The sequence below is a fragment of the Oryctolagus cuniculus genome, chromosome 12 (assembly GCF_964237555.1).
Source record: "Oryctolagus cuniculus chromosome 12, mOryCun1.1, whole genome shotgun sequence".
Lineage (NCBI taxonomy): Eukaryota > Metazoa > Chordata > Mammalia > Lagomorpha > Leporidae > Oryctolagus > Oryctolagus cuniculus.
Genome location: NC_091443.1, coordinates 61,131,531 through 61,150,218, shown reverse-complemented (window position 1 = coordinate 61,150,218; position 18,688 = coordinate 61,131,531). Strand labels below are relative to the sequence as shown.

The following is an 18,688-nucleotide window of genomic DNA, read 5'->3' as shown; positions in this document are numbered from 1 at the left end:
TCCATCTGCTGGTTCACTCCCCATGGCTGCCATGGCCGGAGCTGTGCCAATCCAAAGCCAGGAGCCAGGAGCTTCACTCCCCAATTGGCCACGACAGCCGGAGCTGTGCTGATCCGAAGCCAGGGTCTTATGCTGGGTCTCTGATACAGGTGCAGGGGCCCAAGGATGTGGGCCGTCTTCCACTGCTTTCCTAGGCCATAGCAGAGCGCTGGATCGGAGGTGGAGCAGCCAGGGCTCGAACTGGTGCCCATATGGGATGCCAGAGCTTCAGGCCAGAGCGTTAGCCCACTGTGCCACAGTGCCAGCGCCCCCCCCCCCTTCTTTGTTCTTTTCTACAAGGAGAGCTGAAGGCTACCACATGGGTCAGATTGCTTTTCTAGAACAAAATTCACAGAAATTACAGAGCGATTCCAGCTTCAGGAGAAACTATAGATTCAGAGAGAGATTTTATGTACCAGGATATTTATTTTAGTACTTTAAAAATAGTGATAAAGAAACTAATAGCGATCTAAAGTCCTAACCATGGGGGCATGGCAAAATTACATAGATAATCTCATTTAATCCTTATGAGAACCCAATGAAGATCATCTGAAATAGAAGATAAGCAGAACTCCAAAACAGACAAGTAGATCAGCCTCTCTACGTGGGTCAGTCAATGAGCAAAGTATGTGTCAAATTAATTCCAGATGAGGTTTGAATTAGTCAGAAAACACCCAAACAAAGGCAAGTTCATTTGACGTGACTTGGGAACGAGGAGAGGTTAAGAATCATTTCCATAAGACACAGCTGGGCAGATCTGATGTGGCAGCGAAGGAGAATGTCACGATGTTTCCTGTCACTAAGGTAACTTTCCTAGAGATGTTTTGATTTCCAGGGTCAAAACTTGCCATTTGCTCTTATTTGCATATTTGCGACTTCCTCCCACTCTGAACTCCAGGTTGGGTATGCCAAAGGGGAACACTTGCCTAAGTGTTTATTTTTGTTTTATCTTCCCGCGGGAAGGTGGCATTCCTATGCTGCAGGAGGTGCAACAGACGCCATTGTTGAATCTTCCTGACTCCTCTGCTGCCAGGGCCTTCTGCACGGAAGCTGCTCGAGGCTTCCTGTGCTAACTACAAATTTGGAAGTCACACAAAAGGACTGGGTTTTGCTCTCCTATGGAACAAGAACAGCAGTGTTTATTGAATGTGATGGTCCCCACTAATGCTACTTACCCTACATTTTCAGCCCTCCTTACCCATCATTCTGCGGACAGGACAGGATTAAGTTTCCTGGCCCTGTCAGCTGGGGTGCGAGATGGGAGGGAGATCGGTTCTTGCTGGTGAGCCACGAGGGAAGGTCATGTGTGTCACTTCCAGGCCGAGCATTTCACTAACAGTGTAATCACCCTCTGATGCTCTCTTGTGTTCCTGCCGTGACAACTGGCCGGGTTGGAGATGACGTCTGCTCCACCAGTGAAGAGACACAAAGCACAGCTTCCAGCTAGCTCGGGACGGGCATGTATAGTGAGTGAGCAACAAATCTTGTTGTTATACTTAACATCTTGTTCTTAACTGCAGCATAACTAGTCTTTATGGATAGATACAAACGATTACTCAATAAATGCTCTATTGGCAAAATTACATGGATAATCTCATTTAATCCTTATGAGAACCCAATGAAGTAGATACTGTAGGATTCCACCCTCCTTCCCCGAAAAGGAAGTGATCCCCTTCCCACCCAAGATAAAAGTTATGGCCAACACCCCTACACCAAAGTCCGTCTTAGCAAGACAAAAAAAAAATAACAAATTTATTTAATCATAGTTTTACGTGATATGGGAGCCTATAGATCAAAGGCCCAAAGATACAGTGTGAACTATTCATTTTTATGCTTAGGTTCAAGGAAGCATATGAGGATTGATACAAGTGGTTACTAAATAAATAAAATATTGAATATTAATGTGGAAGGCCGCTGTTATGGCATAGCAGATCAAGCTGCTGCCTGTGATACCAGCATCCCATATGGGCACTGGTTCAAGTCCTGGTTCTTTCACTTCTGATCCAGCTTCCTGCTAATGTGCCTGGGAAAGCAGCTTGGGCCCCTGCACCCATGTGGGAGATCTGGATGAAGTTCCTGGATCCTGGCTTTGGCCTGGCCCAGTCCCGGCTATTAGGGCCATCTGAGGAGTGAACCAGCAGGTGGAAGATCTGTCTCTCCCTCTCTATAACTCCACCTTTCAAACAAATAAATAAAATCTTAACAAAACAAAACAGCTTACATAGAAAATATCCTTTAAGCCTCCCAAGCAGTCAGCTAGGGAGATCCTTACATCTCTTCCAGTTTATAGATGAGAAAACTGAGATTCCCAGGGTTTCCGTAAATTTCCCAAAGCCTCATATTTTGGAAATGGCAGATCTGAATTTGAACCCAGGTTCTGACACTTGTTATTGACAGAGCATTGCTTACAAGGTCACATGGCAGGCAACTCAGAATAGGTGGCGACTATTAACTCACCATTCTGAAAGGCGGTTTCCGGGTGAAGTTGAAGTCCTCAGATGGCCCTCTCTCCCTCCAGTGGGACAGAATGAGGCAGATTCTCTCTTCTGTCTCCTGCAGCTGCCGGGAAGCCAGTGGGGATCCTCTCAGTCACACAGAGACCTGTGTCCTGCCAGAGCCTCATGACTCCCAAGGTTGTCAGGCCGCTGGCCCAAAGCGAGCTCCTGTGTTTGTGTGCACTGAGTTTCAGGAAAGCCTGGTGGGATAGACAACAGGTCGGCGAGCAAGACTGCTGCTTCCTACCTATGTGATTTCACTGAAACTAGCCTCTCTCAGTCTAGGTTTCTTTTTTCGGTAACCCGGAGGTAGAGATGGTCTGTGCCTCCCAGGCTCTGATGAGCATGAATGAGGCGAGGTGTGTGAAGTTCTTACGCCAGAGCATGGCGAACACGGACCAGTTCCTTTGCCCCTTCAGAATTCACTGCCACAGAGTAACCCCACCTATCCCCATTTTCATGAAGATTCTGAAAGTTCGCTCCTGTAAGAGGAAGGGAGTCCCCAGTGGTGAGTCACCCGTTTTTATTTTGTTGTGCTTTTTTAACCACATCAAGGATGCGGTGCTGTACTTTGAGAGAGGTCAGCAACGTTCACCATGCAGGAAGGAAGAGAAACACAGGGGGCATTCTCTCCTCATTTCGGACTCCAGCCCAGCCCTCTCCCACCAGCTCCAGCAGGGGCCCTTTCTGACCCAGAGGGAGAAAAGACACAGGCTTCCTTTTTTTTTTTTTTTTTTTTCCAAGATTTTTTCTTGCAGGTCTGATTTGTGAGAAGTCACTTGCAAGGGTCTGTTGGAGGGCGCAGGCTTCATTTCCCCCTCTCGCAGATGGTATCTGCTGCTTATCTGCAGATTGAACGGGATTAGGGAAAGTCTGCCGTTATCTGGTGTTCTTTCATGCTGCCATTCCCTGTAGAATCCACACGCTAGGAATGCGGGTCTGGAGCCTGTTGCTGTTTGGGACTGTGGTCTAGGAAGCACCCCCCAGCCCCGGCCGCCCCCTGCTTGGGAGTTGAGGCACGCCAAGCCTGCAGTCCTGGTTCCTGGGCTGTGGAGCCGTTCGCAGCGTTAACCTGTTGTTGGTTAACGACGGGAGGCCAGAAGAAAGGTGCTAAGATATCTCCGACCCCGGGCTAACAAGTGCCGCGCTCTTTGCTTCTACCCAGGAGTGAGGCGGAGGTTAAAAAACTGGTCTTTGTGGAGAAGCCACAGTTCCAAACGTTAACCCAGAGGAATGTTTAAGCTCTGAAAAAAGTCACGGAGAAGCCTTGCAATTATGCACTTAGTCTCCAGGAGAGCCCAAGAACTACCCAAGGGCCTGCCTTGAAGAGACACAGAAACCAGGAAGCGACCCCTTGATTGGGACTGCAGGCCCCCGCGGGAGGGCAGGGTCTTCTCACAGCTCGGCCCCAGGGGCCGCCCCCACGCCGAGGGACGCCGAGAGCGCCGCCAGCCGGGCCTCGTCTTCGCTCTCTGCGCGCCGCAAGTCAGCTGAGGACTGCGCCGCTGAAAAGGCTCAGTGTCTGCCTGTCCCAGAAACGAAGGCGACTTCCAGCCCCATCCGCATTGTGGAGCCTGTTTGAAAAGGCGGCCCGGGTCGCCCCAGCCGGCTGAATCGCGGCCCTGTGCGCGCCGGGCTGAGCTGAGCCGGGCCAGGCCAGGCGGGCCGGGCCGGGCCGGGCCGGGCCGCGCGCCCGGGGCTGCAGGATGGCGTGCGGAGCCAGCCCATCTGCAGCCGCGGCCGGCCCTGAGGAAGCCGTCCCTGGGGGATGAATGGGGCTTTGTTTGCCGCCCGCCGCGGCTGCCCTGGGCAGGCCCGGCGCGCACAACAGAGGCAGTATGCGCGGGGCATGGAAATGAGCCTCCGGGCCTCCCGGGGGAGCCCCGGGCCCCTTCCCCGCGCGGGGCCCAGGAATGCTGGCAAGCCGGAAAGGAACCCTCGCGGGGAACGCCGCTCTTGCGCCTCTGAAACCCCATTGAGAAGAGCCCTTTGATGCAATTAAAGCGCATTTCATGGCAGGCTTGGGAGGGAGGGAAGGCCCGGCCAGCTTTCTTTTTCTTTTTCTTTTTTTTCCTCCTGTCTCAGAGCGCGTTTGTGCACCTTTGTGGGGCGCGTTACTTAGAGACCGGGCGCGAACTTGAGCTCCCTCTCTCGCAGACGTTCTGTAACGCCAGAAAAGCGAACCCATAAACAGATTGCTTTGCACCGTGGGTGGAACTAAGCTGGACGTGAGCCAGGCTGACCTGCCGGCGGGAGCTCCTGCTTTGAAAGGCTCTTTGGTCGCCTTACACCCACCTGCCGTGCTGTAAAGGGTTAGGCCCGGACAAGAAGTTGCACTTGGAGGAGGAAGTTGTTTCTGAGGTTGCTGCCCAGCATTTTCCATCTTCTCAGAGGCAGGGTGAGCCGTGTCCTGGGCCCAGAGGTGATGTCACAGCCAGACCTGTAAAATGATGTAACCTGCAAATGCTCACTGCTTGGGATGCCACAGCTATTTTGAAGCTATCTTTATGCTCTAAGATGTCCATACTTCCTCCATGGAGACAGCTGTGTGACGCCAGGAAACCCACGTAGCCTCTCTGAGCTTAACTGTTTTGTCATTTCTTAAGAGGAATATCCCACCGGCAGAAAACTGATGCCACCCAGCTCTGGGTGTCTGGAATTCTTTCTTGAATTGGAGGTGGGCATTGTATAGGTGTGCCCAGGAGAAGGATGTGTGGAACTGGAGCTCCAGCAGACTTCCATCTGAAAGGATCCCACTGAGTGCTCTGCTCTGCTGACCTTCTGCCACTCATCGCTAGGGCTGATGTCTCGAATGGCATCCTTGTGCCTCCTCGAGAACAAGAGGCTGTTTTTTCATCCTGTATCCTCTGTGCCCTGAACAGTCCTTGACCATGGTGACTGCTCAACAAAGATGTTGAATACATGAATGAACACATCCAGAAACGTGAAGGATACTCACCTGCTGGCTGCTTTCTTCCCCGTTGTACATCTAGGGAGGAAATAGCAGGTGCAAGGCAGGTCCTGGGGATCCACGGCTAGGCAGGGCGGAAAGGGTGGGAAAACATTCCTGCAGGCACAGACAGACTGTGAGTGTTTCCTGCAATGACCTCAAGGGGTGTGCAGCACTCAGGTGGAGGAGCTGTTCTCTCCGATTGAGTGGGTGGTGCTCAGTGACCCACGTGAGCCGAGGCCATCTTTCTGCAGACATCCCCAGAAAACAGGACAAGGAAATATGTCTCTGTGCTCTTGTGATTTGGGGCCCGGTTTAGATTTGTCTTGTTATTCTCTGAGACTTAGAATATGTGTGTATTTTTTCCATTCAAACAAACCCAATATGCTCTTAGATCTCAATCGGAAGCTTGTAGATAGGAGAGGGCATCCAAGATCAAATCTACCTCTAGATATCTACAGGAGATACCATGAAGTGATGTTGAGGTGAGCAGATGGCACGCCCCATCCCCTCCTCCTTTCTTACACACACACACACACACACACACACCATGCAGTGAATGATACAGGGTTTGGTTTAAAGATGGGATCCCAGTGCTTCCTTGTTTGTATCAGGGTACAGTCGGCCAAACACATAGTTCCTTACAACTGGTTGTTTACCATGTTTGGCTGTCATTCTGGTCACCATTTTGTCTTTTTTTTTTTGACAGGCAGAGTGGACAGTGAGAGAGAGAGACAGAGAGAAAGGTCTTCCATTGCCGTTGGTTCACCCTCCAATGGCCGCCATGGCCAGCGCGCTGTGGCCAGTGTACCGCGCTGATCCAAAAGCAGGAGCCAGGTGCTTCTCCTGGTCTCCCATGGGGTGCAGAGCCCAAGCACTTGGGCCATCCTCCACTGCACTCCCTGGCCACAGTAGAGAGCTGGCCTGGAAGAGGGGCAACCGGGACAGAATCCGGCGCCCCGACTGGGACTAGAACCTGGTGTGCCGGCGCCGCAAGGCGGAGGATTAGCCTAGTGAGCCGCGGAGCCGGCCTACCATTTTGTCTTAACGTGGACATAATCCTTGAGAGTTGTGACTTTTTCAGACTGCTTAATGCCTGCCTGTTTAATCAGGTGGACATAACCCACAATATAATTCTCTACAGAAGGTGACTTTGGAGAGCATAAAGATCATACAACAGTAACAGAAGTGCCCCTCACTTTTCAGAGTTTGTGTTTTCTCCAGTCGTTGCGTACTTCTATCTCCTTCCAATTTACGTTATTTTTTTTTTTTTAATGCAGCTTTATCTTTGTTTCAGCTTGGCCATTAGATGGCCTTGGCTTGGGTCAATCCACTGGACTCTAGCAAATCATGCATGAGCCAGAAGGGATTGGTGAAGCAGGAGTAGAAGGTTCTTGTTTAGTTACATTGGTAAGTCAAAAATCCCAGGTGAACAATCATGTATCATAATTGTAGATTTGCTTTTTAAAGAATAATATCCATTTGTCTGGAAACCCTCATGACTTGGTAGCTCCTTTAATCTGAAAACCTGGAATTCCGCCTGCCTGGGAGTTGTTGGTGACAGTAGAGTTTGCAGAGACAGATAGCTGAAGAGAGGAAAATAGAGATTATCATTCTCAACTGAAGATTAAGAAATTACCCTGAGAAGTAAAGTGGCTTATCTGTGGTCAGGAACTGTAGCGACAGAATTGGATTTCTGTTCTTTTGATTCCCAAGATCGCCCTCGAGACCTCTGGTGTGCCCATGCCAGGGAAGCCTGCAGCTGAGAGAGTGATCAGAATCTAGATCCCCGGGGGAATGCCAAAGCCGCTTCATCCGATTTGATAAGATCAGAAGAGCACCAGCACATGCCGCTTATCCATGTTGGGAAGGCGTACGTTCTTAGCTCAACTTCCCTTTTTTCCTGCCTGTTGTTTGTCCAGCAGCCGGAAAAATGAAGAGAAGACCTCTCCTTTATTTACCAGATGACCCATGGCCTTCTTAGTCAGGGTTCTCTGGAAGTTAGGGTGGAGACTTTTATTTGTCCTGTGTTTTGGGCAATAAAAGGGGAGGGGCTGCGTCATTCAGCCAGTCTTTGGCTCCTAAAAAACCAAAAGGCAGTGCTATTTACTCAGTCTTTGGGCTACTAAGTGCCGGGGTGGCCTGTGTTGACTTAAATGAGCTCTTGCCTTTGGGTGGGGCTCTGCAGAGCTGTAGTCATGTGAGGTTGCCAGGGCAACTTCGCGTCTTAGGAGCTGGAATGCTTCAAGAAGTACAAAGAGGGGACTGGAAGAGCACATTGCAACTTACAGTCATGTGTCCAATAACATGTCATCTTTCTGTAAGAGTTTTTATTTTTATTTTAGTTCACGGGACTGAAAGATCAGAAGCAGGAAATTAGCTGGAGAGGGTGAAGAAAAAGGAAAATTAGGGAGGGGGCACTATTTCTGTTCCTTATGTGGGCAACGGTTAGACAAGGAGAACATCTGGTCCTGGAGTGGGCCTCTGCAGCCCTGCTTTTAATTACCCCGTCATTTGGGCTCAGGCTAAATTAGTGACTGTGGGAGCAGCTCAGATCTCCACACTGACAGGCCTGGAGAACTCAACTTAGCCTGCCACATAGTCAGAGGGGAAATACGGAGCTTCCGGTTTCATATTTAAACCAGGGATTGACTCATAATTGTAGCTGTCAGGAGGGTGATGGAGACATTATGTAACCTGGTTCTTATGGCGATGTGTGTTTAAGGTTTCTGCTCTGTAAATTCCAGAGGAAATTTTGTGCCCGTTGAGGGAGAGCGTGCTGGCTGCTCTGCGGTGTGCGCCACTGGGTAATGGCAGTGCTATTAAAGGTTCCCGAGTCTGCCCGAGTCCAAACATGAATGAGTTTCCCCCTGAAAGGCCCTCCTGTTTTTCCATAGACTTTTCAATGTGGATGAGGTTAGGCAAACCCTGGTAGGCGGTGAAGAGGCAGTACGCGGACCCAATAGGGGAATTTAACAAGAGCAAGCCACTCAGGCCCATGGCTCTCCCTCCCTCCCCTGCCCCACCCAGGACCACATCGTTCTTCCCCTATTTCCCATCATGCCCAGCCTCTGAGATTCTGGAAATGCACATGTGTGACTTCTGGAAACAAAGCGCTGGGGCTGTGTGGCTCATTTGCTCCATTTTTCTTCTGCTTGTAGCTTGCCACTCAGAGGCTCCAGGGCCTCTGTGGACAGGTATGGATTTTCTGGGCAGCCAGGTCAAGCTTGACAAACACCCAGAGTTTGCTGCCACCAAAAAAAAAAAAAAAAAAAAAAAAAAAAAAGTCAGATGTACCTGTTTAATTTTAACCTTAAAAGAATGTGCTTTCCACAGTTTTTTTGTCTTCAAATTGTATGATACCATTTATAGAAGGGGCCAGCGTTGTGGTGCAGCGGGTTAATGCCCTGGCCTGAAGCACCGGCATCCCATATGGGTGCTGGTTCTAGTCCCGGATGCTCCTCTTCTGATCCAGCTCTCTGCTGTGGCCTGGGAGAGCAGAAGATGGCCCAATTCCTTGGGTCCCTGCACCCATGTGGGGGAACTGGAAGAAGCTCCTGGCTCCTGGCTTCAGATCGTCGCAGTTCTGGCCATTGCGGCCAATTGGGGAGTGAACCATTGGATGGAAGACCCCTCTCTCTCTCTCTCTCTGTCTCTCTGTGCCTCTCCTCTCTGTGTAACTCTGACTTTAACCAAAATCTTTAAAAAAATATCCAGGTCAATGTAAAGAGACAGAAATAAAGATTAGTGATTGCCTGTATCTGGTGTATGGTTGTTGGGGAAGGGCCTCAGGAGAAGGCGGCAAGAGGGAGTGACTGCTGAAGGGGTCGGGGACTCGAAATGTTTTACAAGTAGGTCTAAGTAGAAGTTGTATACCATTGGGTGGTTCACGTTAGAATGGTTAAGTTTGTGTTCTGCGGACTTCATCTCAAAAGACAAAGAAAGAAAAAGGCTCACCATTGTGCGACCTCCCTGGGCTATTGCGTCGCGCAGCCCAGGCCTCAGCCTGTGCTCCTGGGAGCAAGGACAGCAGCGGGAGAGGCTCTGGTGTGTCCTGGTTCACTGAGGACACGAACCCATTTCCTTCTTGCTCTTCAGAACTTTTGAACTCTGCCCCCAGCTCAGCCGTGCCTAACACCAGCAGTGGGAATGAATGGGATGGGACGAATCCGGGATTTGGACACTGACCCTGTCAGGGTGTGTCCCTCCCTCTGCTGCTTGCAGTAGACTCCTAGTGACCTGCTCTTGGTAAACTCCAAGCTCTTAGGGTGACCAACAAAATTTGCCTGGCTGGGTCCTCCAAGACACTTGCAGCCTCCCCTGCGGTATCTCCCAGCGGCAGCAGCACCCCACCCACCCTCCCCCCCGGCCAGGCTGCCTCTTCCCTGCACACCTTCACATACTCAGTGGTCCCCAGGATTGCTCATCTCTGACTCTCCAACCCTCTCCTCCGCAAACCCCCATCTGAACCAGAAGACACAGTTTAAGGCAGGACTCCCCTGACTGGGAGAGCACGCTGTAGGGTGCATATAGTCTGTGGGCACGCACACATGTGCAAACACCCCTGGTCTTCCCAGTGCCTTGGGTGTCTGAAGGTTTAGGTCTGGTTTCCTGCCACTGTGTGCAGTCTGCCCCAGCTCCCAGGTCATCCTCTTTATCACTGTGTGTCCTAGACCTTTAACATTCCTTGTCCCTCAAAGGGAGGGCAAGACCTGCGTCTTGCTGACTCCAGCCTCTGCAGAAGGCTCTCAGTAGCTATTTAGAGACTCAAAGGGGAGCCACGAGTAAGGGTCCAGCTCCACCAGGCACTCTTGTGGGGTGTTGAGCATTTGGACCTTTTTGAGCCTAAACTGGTACATGGGATCATGACCCTGTGTTGAGCCTGATCCCCAGGGCAGTGGGGATCACATTTAGGCAACTGCGTGACTCAAGTCAGCAGTGTTGCCTCCTTTCAAACTACCGCTAAGACCTTGGACATGTTGGGAGGAGGAACTCAACTGTATTTCTAGAGGGAGTCTTGTGTCTTGGTTTTGGTACTCAAGTAGAGGGATAAGGATTTGTTGACAAAGTAGTGCTCATATTGGAAACATAGTAGTAAAGATGAAATAGAAGTTTAAAAGGTGAATGGGGGTTGGTTGGTTTGTTGATAAAAGTAAATGAAGAGGCCTGGAGCCCTGTGACATTCCCTGATGGCCAAATGGCTGGCCCAGGGTTCTTACCTCTGTTTCTACACCTTTTCTCTCTCTTGGTCAATCTCTGGACCACCAGTACTTGGGGCTCTGTTTCTGACTTCTCATAGAAGATAATGGCAGTTAACATAGTAGTTTTAGTCAAAATTAATAAAATGTGTGAAAATAGGGGATTCAGGCCGGCGCCGCGGCTCACTAGGCTAATCCTCTGCCTGCGGCACTGGTACCCCGGGTTCTAGTCACGGTTGCTCCTCCTTCCAGTCTAGCTCTCTGCTGTGGCCCGGAAGGCAGTGGAGGATGGCCCAGGTCCTTGGGCCCTGCACCCACATGGGAGACCAGGAGGAAGCACCTGGCTCCTGGTTTTGGATCGGCACAGTGCGCTAGCTGTGGCGGCCACTTAGGGGGTGAACCAACAGAAGGAAGACCTTTAAGACATAAAAAAAATAAAATAGGGGATTCAAAAAGTGCTAGATATCACCATGTTATCATAACCCCATTGTCTGTATTATTCACTGGAGATGAGTTGTCTCTATTATAATCTCTATTATTCTAGAAAAATAAACAATCAGGGCAATTGGATGTTTACCCTTTGGCTTTGGAACATGGTTCTGGGAGTGTGTGCTGTTCTCTTGGCCAGAAGATAAAAGGATCAGTGCTTACTTATCTTGCCATTTCTCGGAAATTTTTATGTAAATCTTCCTTGAAAAGGAATGGCTTCTCTTACTGCAGTGAGCTACCTTTTTTTTTTTTTTTTGGCCAGGCAGAGTTAGACAGTGAGAGAGAGAGAGAGAGAAAGTTATAGACAGTGTGAGAGAGAGACAGAGAGAAAGGTCTTCCTGCCGTTGGTTCACCCCCCCAAATGGCCGCTGCGCCGATTCGAAGCCAGGTGCTTCCTCATGGTCTCCTATGCGGGTGCAAGACCCAAGCACTTGGGCCATCCTTCATTGCCTTCCCGGGCCACAGCAGAGAGCTGGACTGGAAGAGGAGCAACCGTGACTAGAACCCGGGGTGCCAGCGCCACAGGTGGAGGATTAGCCTAGTAAGCCATGATGCCAGCTGCTACCTTTGCTTTTAAGATTTGGTAATGCACCTCCAAATATTTGAGCAGATAGTTTTTAAATTTTATTTTCTTCCAATGCAGAGTTTCAGAGAGAGCGAGCGAGGTCTTCCATCTGTTGGTTCACTACCTGGATGGCCACAATGGCTGGGGCTGGGCCAGGCTGAAGTTAGGAGCCAGGAGCTTCTTTCAGATCTCCCACATGGGTGCGGGGTCCCAAGCACTCATGCCATCTTCCACTGTTCTTTCAGGTGCATTAGCAGAGAGCTGGATCAGAAGTGCAGCAGCTGGGACTTGAACCGGTGCCCATAGGGGATGCTAGTGTTGCAGGTGGTGGCTTAACATGCTATGACACAGTGCCAGTCCAGAGAAAGTTTTATTTTAAAGATTTATTTACTTGAGATGCATAGTTACAGGCACAGAGAAGGACAGAGAGAGTCATCGCCTGGTTCACTCCCCAAATGGCTACAATGGCTGGAGCTGGGCTGATCTGAAGCCAGGAGCCTCTTCTGAGTCTCCCACAAAGGTGCAGGGGCCCAACCACTTTGGCCACCTTCTGCTGCTTTCCCAGGCCATCAACAGGGAGCTGGTAAGAGGTGGAGCTGCTGGGACTCTAACTGGTGCTCATACGGAATGCCGGCGCCACAGCTGGATGCTTAACCTTCTATGCCACAGTGCTGGCCCCGAGTTAATTTTTTAAAGGCTTATTTATTTGAAAGGTGGAGTCACACACACACAGGGAAAGAGAGAGAGAGAGAGAGAACAGAAACACAGAGACACAGAGACAGAGACAGAGAGAGACAGAGAGGGAGAGACACAGAGGGAGAGACACAGAGGGAGACAGAGAGACAGAGAGACGGAGATAGAGAGACAGAGAGAGAGACAGAGAGTGAGAGGCAGAGGCAGAGAGAGAGAGAGGCAGAGGCAGAGAGAGAGAGAGAGAGGCAGAGGCAGAGGCAGAGAGAGAGAGAGAGGCAGAGGCAGAGAGAGAGAGGCAGAGAGAGAGAGAGGCGAGAGACAGAGAGAGAGAGAGGCAGAGAGAGAGAGAGGCAGAGAGAGAGAGAGAGAGGCAGAGAGAGAGAGGAAGATACCTTCTATCTTGGTGGTTCACTCCCCAGAGGAGTGCAGTAGCTGGGACTGGGTCCAGCTGAATCCAGGAGCCACCCAGGTCTCCCATGTGGGTGGCAGGGACCCAAGTCCTGGAGCCATCATCTGCTGCCTCCCAGGCTCACTAGCAGAGAGCAGAATCAGAAGTGAGATAATCAGGACAAGAACCAAAAAAGTTATTTTAATAAGAATAATATATTCAGTATTATTCTGTGAGTATACTCAAACATAGAAACATATTTAAAGAGACAAAAATTTTCCCTATTCTTTCATGGTCTCAGGCTGTGATATCTTTTTAAGAAACAGTACCAGTAGCTTGGCTTCTTGTCTTCCATGAGACTGGAGTTTTATGTGAATATTATGCAGCCACTGCAGCTTGGGGTATTATCATATGACTGATGGATGATGCAGGGATGGATAAGTTCATGAGCTGTCTCGTCTGAGTTTATTCATTTTCCTAGTCATTGAAATGAAAAGACTTGATGTGACCCCTGTTGAGATACTTCCAGAAGCAGCCATCCTTGTAATGGATTTTCTGTGTCAGAAAATTAGGTACTGATTTGCCTGTTTTTATTTTCTCTGTACTACAACGTACAGATGAATTAGGGATTCTCTTCAAATCAAGGGCCATCAGCTTATAGAAAACAATAATTGAAGACAACACGGCAGTATTATCCCGGGAGCTGGAGGAAATGGAGCTGAGCATTAGATCTGGTCAACAAGAGGACATTTTCCTTGTTTCTGACTTCTCCATCCATTCCCAGGCTTTTGTCACTGGGAAGGAGGGACTAGGCAGAAGGAATAATCACTAGAGTATTCAGTAAATCATTTTTTTTAACAATGCATTTTTTTAAAGTTTTTCATTTATTTATTTGAGAGGTAGAGTTACAGACAGTGAAAGGGAGACAGAAAGGTCTATCCTTCTGTTGGTTCACTCCCCAAATAGCTGCACCGTTCATGTTGTCAGGAGCCAGGTGTTCCTTCTGAGTCTCCCATGCGAGTGCAGGGGCCCAAGCACTTGGGCCATCTTCTACTGCTTTCCCAGGCCATAGCAGAGAGTTGGATTGGAAGAGAGGCAGCCGGGACTAGAACCGGCGCCCATATGGGATGCTGGCACTGCAGGCAGAGGATTAACCTACTGTGCTATGGTGCCGGCCCCAATCACCTTTGATTAATGATTAGTAAGTCTTTGTTTATGTCATGACAATTAGGATTGAAATAATTAAATGTAAATTCGTTGAGATTCATAAACTGTACAAACTGTAGTTGAGTCAGTGGTCCCAAATTACCCTAAAACTCTGAGCTCTTCAGTTGTCAATATGTGAATTTTATTTTATTTTATTTATTTTTTTATTTTTTTATTTTTTGACAGGCAGAGTGGACAGTGAGAGAGAGAGAGACAGAGAGAAAGGTCTTCCTTTTGCCGTTGGTTCACCCTCCAATGGCCGCCGAGGCCGGCGCGCTGCGGCCGGCGCACCGCGCTGATCTGATGGCAGCAGCCAGGAGCCAGGTGCTTTTCCTGGTCTCCCATGGGGTGCAGGGCCCAAGCACCTGGGCCATCCTCCACTGTACTCCCTGGCCACAGCAGAGGGCTGGCCTGGAAGAGGGGCAACCGGGACAGAATCCGGCGCCCCAACCGGGACTAGAACCCGGTGTGCCGGCGCCGCAAGGCAGAGGATTAGCCTAGTGAGCCGCGGCGCCGGCCTAATATGTGAATTTTAAATTCCTTATCAAGACTTTAAAATCCACCACAATCTGGCTCCAACTTATTCTAACTAAATTTCTCACTTCCTCACCTCACATGGTTTGTGCTCCAGTCACTTTAAATGGCTGCATGTTTTCATGTCTTTTTTCTTTAGATACCATCTCCAAGTTCCAGTTCACAAAGGCTTTTATTATCCCGCACCAGAAGTAACTCTCATAGAACTTTTCCAGAATTTGTCTCCTGGCACTTTATTTACGCTCATGTTTCACTCATTACATCCCGTGACTTCCTTAGGGGCAGGATATGTGCTTGGTTCATGTTGTCTAGTGCTTGATTCAGAGTGTCTAGCTCTTGGCTTGCCTGTGATAGAAATTCCACAGATGTATTCAAGATAGCTGAAGTGTAGATAAGAGACCTGCAGTTTGGTTGGTTGGTTTTTGTTTTTTTTGTTTGTTTGTTTTTTTGTTTTTTTATTTTTTTGCAAAATGAAGAGGAGATCCTGGCTTCTTTCAAGGATAACACCATTGTTTTCCCTAAAATAGACTGGCTCAGTGCTTACTTTCCATTCTCAGAACCCAGACAGGCTCGAAAGCATGGCAGCCAGCCCTGTCAGGTCATGGGGAAATTATCTTGCTTCTTACTATTGTTTCCCCTAGGGATAAGGGTAAAGATGAATGGAGTAAATTCATACCCTAGGCAGAATTTTGACCGTATCTCTTGTTCCTGATATTCTATCATCTTTCTTTTCCTGCCTGGCTGATTTGTCACCAGTGGCCAGCTACCTTGATCTCAATGGGAGAACTAGTTCATTTTCTGTTACTTTACGAGACAACTGAGGCTGAGTAACTTCTAAAGAAAAGAGGTATATTTAGCTCACAGTTCTGGAGATTCAGGGGCATGGCACGGGCTCTGGTAACCAGGCTCTGGGGACGCCCTCATGGTGGACAGCCTCATGAGGTCAGCAGTTCGCATGAGAGGGATGGATCACATGGTGAGACAGGAAACCAAATAGCAAGATGACTGGGGACTCCATGGGGTCTCATGAGAACTACATCAGTACTTTCTGAGGACAACATCCCCAATAACCTGATGATATTCTATCAGGCTCTACTTCTGAAGTCCCTCAACATCACCCTACTGAGAACCAAGTTCCCGTACAGAGCAACAGCATCAAACCACCAAATCATAGCAATGGGCCTTGAAATGCTGGGCTAAACCAGGAGACTTGAGTTCCAATGTTTGTTTTGCCAGTTTTTGTGTGGCTTTAGAAAAGTTTAAGCAAGAATTTCCTTATCTATAAAATGCAGATTGTAAATGCCCTTACCTTTAACAAAATGCTGTTCTGAGGAGCCAGAAGAAAAGTTTATAGGAAGCAATTCTGAAGACTGAAATGTATTATACATTTGTAAGGGGTTGTTATCATATAATTAATACTAGAGGCTTCCTTTTTGATTACCCATTAAATCCTATTTGAACTGTTATTAATATGTTTAATTAGGCAAAGTGCAGACATTGGGAATTTTGGCTCTGCTATTTACTATTTACTAGCTCTGATTCCAGGAAAGTTGCCTACCCTTGCCCAAACCTCAGTTTGAGGGGATGACATATCTAGTTCAGATGATAGTGAGAATTATTAATGTGGTAGCTTTATAGTATGTTAACTTGGCTAGCTTGAACTATGTTTCCTAGAAATCCCTTCCCTGAATGTATCCAATTGGATGGGGCACAAGAGACATGCCTGTAGTAGATCTGGAGGTTAAAAGCAAAGCAGTGGCTGTTTTATGTTTTACACTTGGAAAGTCAGGGCAGGTGCCCTTGTAGCTCACACCGATACACACTGATGCTATCTGTTGGCTCCTGCCATCAGCATAAGGCAGAAGTTTGGCCTTCCTGGGCTCCTCCTTTAATTTCTGATTCTAGGACCACAGAAATATTTAGTTCTGTGACAAAGAGCCCTGGCTTCTTCAGACAGGATGCCCACATCATTGAGGTTGGAGGCAGTTAAAATTGATATGGGTGGCATAGCTCTCCTTCTGAGTTCCAACTTGTACTTGCTTATTTCTGTTGTATCGTCTCTTCCTGACTATCTGTGCTGTAGACTAAAAGTGCCAGAAGCAAACACAGAGCCAATAGCCTAGGATAAGTGTTGTGATAGAGTGGATTAAGCCACAGCGTGGGATGCCCACATCCCATATCAGAGCACCTGGGATTGAGTCCTGCCTCCCCTTCCTATTCGGCTTCCTGCAAATGGCCCTGGGAGGGCAGCAGGTGCTGGCTCATGTATTTGCCACCCACATAGGAGACCCTGATGGAGTTCCTGGCTCCTGGTGTTGGAGAGAGAATTTTCCATCTGCTGGTTCACTCCACAAATGTCTGCATAACCCAGAACTGGGCCAGGCAGAAGCCAGCAACTTGGGACACAATCCAGAACTAAACCCATCATCTGCCACCTCCAAGGGTGTACAGTGGCAGGAACTGGAATTGGAAGCAGATCCAGGGCTCAAACCCAGGCACTATGATATGGGATACAGACATCCTAAGCAGTTTCTTAACCACTGTGCCAAATGCCTACTTGTTAGTCCTCAACAATGTTGAAATCAAATAGTAGAAATTGTACAGAAAAAAGAAAATACAAAACATAGTATTTACTGAGTTCTTCTATATGAGGTAGTATTTTAGCATGCAGGGTGTTCAGTTTTGTTTTTGCATTGACTTTTCCCACCTTTACAAGGTAAGTATAATTATTCCCATTTCACAGAAGAAGAAATGAAGGCAGAATACTTGGGTAATTTTCTCAAATTCACACAGAATTAAGGAGTAGAGCTATGAATTGGAACAAGGCAGTTTCAATCTAGAGCTCAGGGTACCATCTGAGAAGATGAAAGTATTTTTGTTTTCTTGTGTAGTCAGTCCCTGAACACTATTTCCTGAGAACTTCCCTTGCTAACCTTATAGTTCAACCCATCCTCACATTTCATATTACTCACCCTATTTTAATTTTTTTCCTATGTGTGAGGAGCAACTCGGACTAGACTGTTACTGGAATTAAGACTTATTCTATGCATCTGCTCTCCCACAATATGGCGCTGAGAAGGGAGAAATAGCTTCTACACAGCTGCCTCCAGTTCAACCAACAAACTGTAGGACCTGCTCCTGATTGGAGAAGAGCAGCGTACTCGGCGTGTGGGTAGCAGAGTTGGGATTGGTGGAAGAGGACTATAAAGGAGGAGAGAGACAACATGCACCAGGAACATCTAAGGGGAACATCTATCTGAAGGAACACCTGTGCAGCCCCCGAGAGAGCCGGCCGGCGGTGTGCCGCTCCCCCGCGGAAGTGGGGAAAGTGGCTAGGGGGAACCGCCCTTCCACGGAGGTGGAAGGGACAGTAGCCAACCCGGGAAGAACCAGCAGCAAACCCGGGGAGGGCCGAGCAGACAAAAGAACAGCGCAGGGTCCTGTGTCGTTCCTCCACGAAGAGGGGGAGCGACATAATGGTGCCGTGACTCGGATATGAAGCCTAGGCAGGGTTTAGTGTCGTTCCCCCACGAAGATGGGGAGCGACACTATGGACCTCATACTATCTAACATGTTCTAGGCTTACTTATTTACCTGTTTTATTTTTCTGTTCTACCACTGGGGTGTAAACTCAGTGACAGCAAGAGCATTTTTGTCTGTTTTGTCCACTATTGCAACCCAGGGTTTGTAAGTATGCTTTGGACATAGTAGAAACTCAGTACGTAGCTACTGAATGAATAAATTAATGAATGGGACTGCTTATACAGACAACAGGGTCTTCTAGTTGGGTCTTGGAGATGATTCAGGACCAAACTCCTTTGGACAGGGTATGAGAAAAGCTCCAATTCATCCTGGGAGGTCATCACCTCTTGCCTGCCTCTCTTTCTCTGCCTCTTTTCTTCATGGGTAAACTGCCTATCCTATGAGCCGGCTGTCCAGTATTCAAGGATACTCTCCGATCTGCCAATTCACTTTTTCCATTTATAATATGGAGTTAATTGTACTTCTAGGGGCCGGCACTGTGGCTCAGTAGGTTAATCCTCCGCCTGCAGTGCCAGCATCCCATATGGGCGCTGGTTCTAGTCCTGGCTGCTCCTCTTCCAATCCAGCTCTCTGCTGTGGCCTGGGAAA

General features: G+C 48.6%; 1 long non-coding RNA gene across 1 annotated transcript; it reads right to left on the bottom strand.

Annotated features, from left to right (window-relative positions):
• Positions 1–461: 461 nt before the first annotated feature.
• On the bottom strand, positions 462–5,636 carry LOC138844546 (uncharacterized). Its single transcript, XR_011380480.1, has 5 exons — positions 5,494–5,636; positions 4,830–4,974; positions 2,497–3,379; positions 1,238–1,482; positions 462–1,155 (listed from the first exon to the last, which is right to left on the bottom strand). It is a non-coding gene; the product is annotated as an uncharacterized lncRNA (long non-coding RNA).
• Positions 5,637–18,688: the final 13,052 nt, after the last annotated feature.